The sequence below is a fragment of the Amblyomma maculatum genome, chromosome 1 (genome assembly GCF_055883805.1).
Source record: "Amblyomma maculatum isolate TAMU_Amacu chromosome 1, ASM5588380v1, whole genome shotgun sequence".
Classification (NCBI taxonomy): Eukaryota; Metazoa; Arthropoda; class Arachnida; order Ixodida; family Ixodidae; genus Amblyomma; species Amblyomma maculatum.
Window position 1 is genome coordinate 491,218,725 of NC_139344.1, and position 6,036 is coordinate 491,224,760.

Here is a 6,036-nt window from a genome sequence, read left to right on the forward strand (position 1 = left end):
CTTGCGCACCGCTCAGCATTGGAGCCGGACAGCGCGTACTTGACAATCCGCAAGAAGAGAGTCAAGCCAGGCTCACACTAGCGGGAAACTTCCCGCAGCGGCGCAACGTTCATGGCGCCGCAGCGTCGCAGCTCCTCGGAAGGACGCTCATACTACGCCCGTTTTCCCGCTGCGTTTGTCGTGGAATGTAGAGGAGGCGAAGGCGAGCGGAGCGAGAAAGGGTAGTCACGTGACAAAAGCGAAGGGAAAGCGCGCGCTTTTCTCGTGCACAAGTGAGCGGGCTACTCAAGCGACACCAGCGATGCTCCCGTCGCCCGCACAGCCGCCGCCGGGAGTCATTGAACTTGGACTGACGTCACGGTCTGCGCTCCGCTCCGATTGGCTAGATTGGCTACTCCGTTCTGCGGGACGGGAAAAATAGCTCCCGACCCCATCGCTCCGCGGAACGTCAAGCAAGTCAGCCTGCGGGAAAAAAACCGGTTTCTGCGGGAAACGGCGCGCGGAGAACGTCCAGCGTTGCGCGTTTTCCCGCTAGTGTGAGCGTGCCTTCAGTCGGACTACTCCCGCAACGGGAGCCCACCAACCACAAGTGTCTCGGACGGCTTTTCGGTGGCGCACCGACAGACTACTCGGAAACCTGGAAGGACGAAGCCCCGAGAGAACCTCAAGGCCGCGAATGCGTTCGAGTGCGGGATTATAACCCCGTCGTCCTTTTTGTTCCCGAAGTCTCCTTTCGCGCCATCGGCACGGCGCCTAATATCGCGCCCGACGAGCGAGCGTCAGACGTTCACCACGCCTTGAACGAAGCAAACGACATCCAGAGCCAGCGAGCTGCGGTTCCTCTCGTACTTCGCAGCAGCGCCGCCGTTCCCATGGCAGCGGGCAGACCTTTCCCTCGGCCCGCGCTACAGACTCCGAGTCGTTCTTTTACTCCTTTTGCAAAAGAGCCCGCGAGCAGCGTTTCCGCTCGTACTTCGCAGCAGCGCCGCCGTTCCCTTGGCGGCGCGCAGGCCTTTCCCTCGGCCCGCGCTACCGACTCGAACGCAAAGAGCTTCGCAGCAGAGTTAGCGAGCAGCGTTTCCTCTCGTACTTCGCCGCAGCGCCGCCGTTCCCTTGGCGGCGCGCAGGCCACTGACTCGGCCCGCGCTACCGACTCTGCGCAGCTCTCTGCAAAAGAGCCAGCGAGTAGCGTTTCCGCTCGTACTTCGCAGCAGCGCCGCCGTTCCCTTGGCGGCGCGCAGGCCTTCCCCTGAGCCTGCGCTACGGACTCTGACGCAAAAAGAAGTAGCCGCAGCAGAGCTAGCGAGCCGCGTTTCCTCTCGTACTTCGCAGCAGCGCCGCCGTTCCCTTGGCGGCGGGCAGGCCTTTCCCTCGGCCCGCACCACAGACTCCGTGCGTCGCTTCGAAAAAGCGGATGAGTTCTTCGATAACCGAAAGCCCACCGTCATAGGTGCGTTACGCCGTTTGTACCCGCGGAAGCCGACCGTCCGACAATCCCTTGGTGACGGAGCTCCGCTGGGCGTAACAATTTGTGCAGAGAAGCGGCTTCAGAATCTCGCAACTCCGCGGTGAAAGGCCATCCCCCGCTTATAAGTGGGGGCGGCGCCGGGCGTGACAAGCACAGTCCGGTAATGATCCTTCCGCAGGTTCACCTACGGAAACCTTGTTACGACTTTTACTTCCTCTAAATGATCAAGTTTGGTCATCTTTCCAACAGACCGGCGCAACCGAAAGGCCGCGCCGGACATCGGTCCGAAGACCTCACTAAATCATTCAATCGGTAGTAGCAACGGGCGGTGTGTACAAAGGGCAGGGACGTAATCAACGCGAGCTTATGACTCGCGCTTACTGGGAATTCCTCGTTCAAGGGGAACAATTGCAAGCCCCTATTCCAATCACGAAAGAAGTTCCACGGGTTACCCAGTCTTTTCAGACAGGGATAAAGACACGCTGCTTCCTTCAGTGTAGCGCGCGTGCGGCCCCGGACATCTAAGGGCATCACAGACCTGTTATTGCTCTGTTTCGTGCGGCTAGGAGCCGCTTGTCCCTCTAAGAAGGTTGTAAGGTGCTGGGAACCCCGCACCTATTTAATAGGCTAGAGTCTCGTTCGTTATCGGAATTAACCAGACAAATCGCTCCACCAACTAAGAACGGCCATGCACCACCATCCACCGAATCAAGAAAGAGCTCTCAATCTGTCAATCCTCCCAGTGTCCGGGCCGGGTAAGTTTTCCCGTGTTGAGTCAAATTAAGCCGCAGGCTCCACTCCTGGTGGTGCCCTTCCGTCAATTCCTTTAAGTTTCAGCTTTGCAACCATACTTCCCCCGGAACCCAAATACTTTGGTTTCCCGGAAGCTGCCCGCCGAGTCATTTGAGTAACTCAGGCGGATCGCTGGTTGGCATCGTTTATGGTCAGAACTAGGGCGGTATCTGATCGCCTTCGAACCTCTGACTTTCGTTCTTGATCAAAGAAAACATTCTTGGCAAATGCTTTCGCAGTAGTTCGTCTTGCGACGGTCCAAGAATTTCACCTCTAGCGCCGCAATACGAATGCCCCCGTCTGTCCCTCTTAATCATTACCCCGTATTCCAAAAACCAACAGAACAGAAACAGGGTCTTGTTCTATTATTCCATGCAAGTTTATTCAGGCGACTCGCCTGCGTTGAGCACTCTAATTTTTTCAAAGTAAAAGCGCAGGCCACCTCGAGACGCACCAATGAAGGGCACCAAGAGAGGACCGGCATGATGTTCAGTACGAGCCGTCGCATCGGGTAGATGCACTACTCGTCTGGAACTGAGATCCAACTACGAGCTTTTTAACCGCAGCAGCTTTAGTATACGCTATTGGAGCTGGAATTACCGCGGCTGCTGGCACCAGACTTGCCCTCCAATTGATCCTCGTTAAAGGATTTAGAGTGTACTCATTTCAATTACGGGGCCTCAAAAGAGTCCCGTATTGTTATTTTTCGTCACTACCTCCCCGTGCCGGGAGTGGGTAATTTGCGCGCCTGCTGCCTTCCTTGGATGTGGTAGCCGTTTCTCAGGCTCCCTCTCCGGAATCGAACCCTGATTCTCCGTTACCCGTAACAACCATGGTAGGCAAGTAACCTACCATCGAAAGTTGATAAGGCAGACACTTGAAAGAAACGTCGCCGGCTCATGGCCATGCGATCAGCACAAAGTTATCCAGAGTCACCACAGAGTACGGGCAGAACCCGATGGGTCTTGGTCTAATAAAAGCGCCCGTCAGCCAAAGGCCTTCAGGCTCAATGCATGTATTAGCTCTAGAATTGCCACAGTTGTCCAAGTAGAAAGAAACGATCTAAGGAACCATAACTGATTTAATGAGCCATTCGCGGTTTCGCCTTATTTCGGCATGTACTTAGACATGCATGGCTTAATCTTTGAGACAAGCATATGATTACTGGCAGGATCAACCAGGTAGATGCATAGGCAATACCCCGCCACGGGTGCCTTTGTCGCAGCGCTTTCGAGGCCGCCTTTAGGCGCCCCAGCGCGCGACGCATCTTATTTTGTGCGTCGTTCGAGCTCGCTGCGACGTCCGCCCCGTGGGGCCGGATCTCGTCGCGCGGCAAGAGAGCACGTGCCTTTGGGCAGAAACATTTGTAACGCGCTCACCGGTGCGCACGCGGCACGAGGCCGTGGCGTTCGTGCACCGGACGGCGCTTGCTGCGTTGCCGATACGGCCAAGCCGCCAGACGACGGGACACGCCCGCGTCTTCGGCGCACTTGCTCGGAATCGAGTTCCGGACAGCACGGAACACACCTCAAAACACAGTGGAAACAGCGTCGTCCGACAACCAGCCCCCATCGCAGACGCGGATGAGGCTGCAGACGAATGCCGTGGGGTCGAGACAACGTGTTGGTCCGCCGCCTCTACACCCCCATATAATAGCAGCGATAAATACCCAGACCTTCCTGGGTAAACGACTGGCCGTACTCGAGGAAAATCCGCCGTAAAGTAGACGGCGAATCGTGCGCGCACGTCGCGCGCTCGGCGCCCGCAATCGTACTCGAGAAATGATCACCGAGAACGTGAGCCCTTCAATGCAAAACAGTCCCACAGTGGTGCGTCTCGCCGGCCGTACACGAACACCCTGCCGCGCCGCAGCGGCCACGAACGAGCGGCCCTGCTCGAAACTGCTTCGCCCCAGAAGGCACTGAATCGTCCGCGACCTACGACGGCACATCGCGGCGCCCCGACCGCGGCCGTACTCGTGGACTATGCTGCGCGGGCCTGCTCGAAAGGGCAGCGCCGCAGAAAGCGCTGGCTCTTGCGCGACCTACAACGGCGCGCCGCCCCGACCGCGGCCGTACTCGTGGACTAAGCTGCACGCGAACGGGCCTGCTCGAAAGGGCTGCGCTGCAGAAAGCGCTGGCTCGTGCGCGACCTGCAACGGCGCGCCGCGGCGCCCCGACCGCGGCCGTACTCGTGGAATATGGTGCACGCGCGCGGACCTGCTCGAAAGGGCTGCGCCGCAGAAAGCGCCGAATCGTGCGCAACCGACAACGGCGCGGTGCGGCACCCCGCAGGTGCCCGTAGTCGTGGACTCTGCCGCCGGCGCGCGCGGGGCGGTGACGCGCTCACCCAACTTTGGTCGAAGTCGAGCAATGCTCGTTTATGAACCCCTAGCTGTGCAGCCGCTCTCATTCCGAGATTGCGAAATCTTGTCGTTTCGCGGCCGACTGGGTGCGCAAAACAGCTTTTGGACTTTGCCGTTCGAGCGCGCGCTTCAAAATGTCTTGGTTGCCTGAGCCACTAGGGCCCTATATGTATGCAGCGATAAATACCCAGACCTACTTGGGTCTTTTTGCGCGTCTGCCGGGGCGAAGTTCGGCTTTGCCGCACGGCGCGTTACTTTGAAATCGAGCTTACGGATGCGTCTCGTGCCCTTGGAATTCACCACGCGGCACTAATCGAAAGGGATTAGTCGCACGCGAAAAAGGTTCACCTTGCGAAAAGTTTGTTGAACACAAAATAAAAAAATCAAGTTTTGCTCGCTCCATCTCCCCCGCAATAATTTGTGAGGTCCCGCTTTTGTTGTTTCTACAGCGGTCGCTAGCTGTTTGTCTCTGTACCAGTGTTGTAAAGAGGAAAAAAAAACAGAAAAAAAAACGAGGGCTGTAGATTTTCAGGTGACTTGAAAATTCATTCATTAAATCGTTTTTATCATGCCAACATTTGAGAGCCATAATATTAATGGCATTTTATAATATTTCCTATTTAAAAAATATAATAAAAGAAATTGTTTATAGGGCCTTCGAAAGCAATTCGCTTTCAAATGTGATGCAGCATGTAAATATTACTCTGAGATGTACCACGGGAAGCTGTTCAAAACTGCATAGCGGCTTTGCCCCAGTGCACCTTGGCGCTTCTTCCTCGTTGGAGCTCGTTGCGACTAAAAAAGCGGCGCGAAAGCTGTTGTAGCAAACGCGTACCATTCGTCCGCGTCAAGTCGCAATCGGGGGACGAGTCGTCGCAAAAGCGTAGCGCGGAAAAGCCGACTAAAACCAGCCTAATATTGCGAACGGGACCAATTTTCACGTCCTTTTAATATCTTTCACGCGTTGAAATAGATTTGTGTAGATTTTTAAATGCTGGCAGCACTAGAATGGCATCGAACCTTTCATGCTCGTCGCTAGTTCACCTACGGCGAGAGGGGAAATGTTGTTACTCCCGTCGTTTACCCGCGTTTTCTCAAAGCCTGTTTACCTCTGAAATCGGACCAAAGAACTGTTGCTATTGCCACATTTCACCAATTCCGCACAAGCGAAAAAAGTTGTTAATAAAAAACACGACCCTGGCCAGCATCCTAGTGAATGCTTAAATCGTAAGAAATTAAACATTGTAATTAAAAAACACGAATGTATTTACAAGCCGGCAAGGTTCGCTCCACGGTTACACATCGGTAATTTTCTTAAGTTTCCAGTCTCACCGCATGTTAAGCATGCGGTCGCTTAATTATTCCTCAGAGCAGAAACTCGGCTGTTGAGTGTCCAGCGATGCGTAAAAAT

The 6,036-nt window shown here is 55.3% G+C and overlaps 1 non-coding gene across 1 annotated transcript; it reads right to left on the reverse strand.

The window, feature by feature from the left end:
* Positions 1–1,629: 1,629 nt before the first annotated feature.
* Positions 1,630–3,444, reverse strand: LOC146210226 (small subunit ribosomal RNA). Its single transcript, XR_014704597.1, has one exon. It is a non-coding gene; the product is annotated as a small subunit ribosomal RNA (ribosomal RNA).
* Between the last annotated feature and the right edge of the window lie 2,592 nt (positions 3,445–6,036).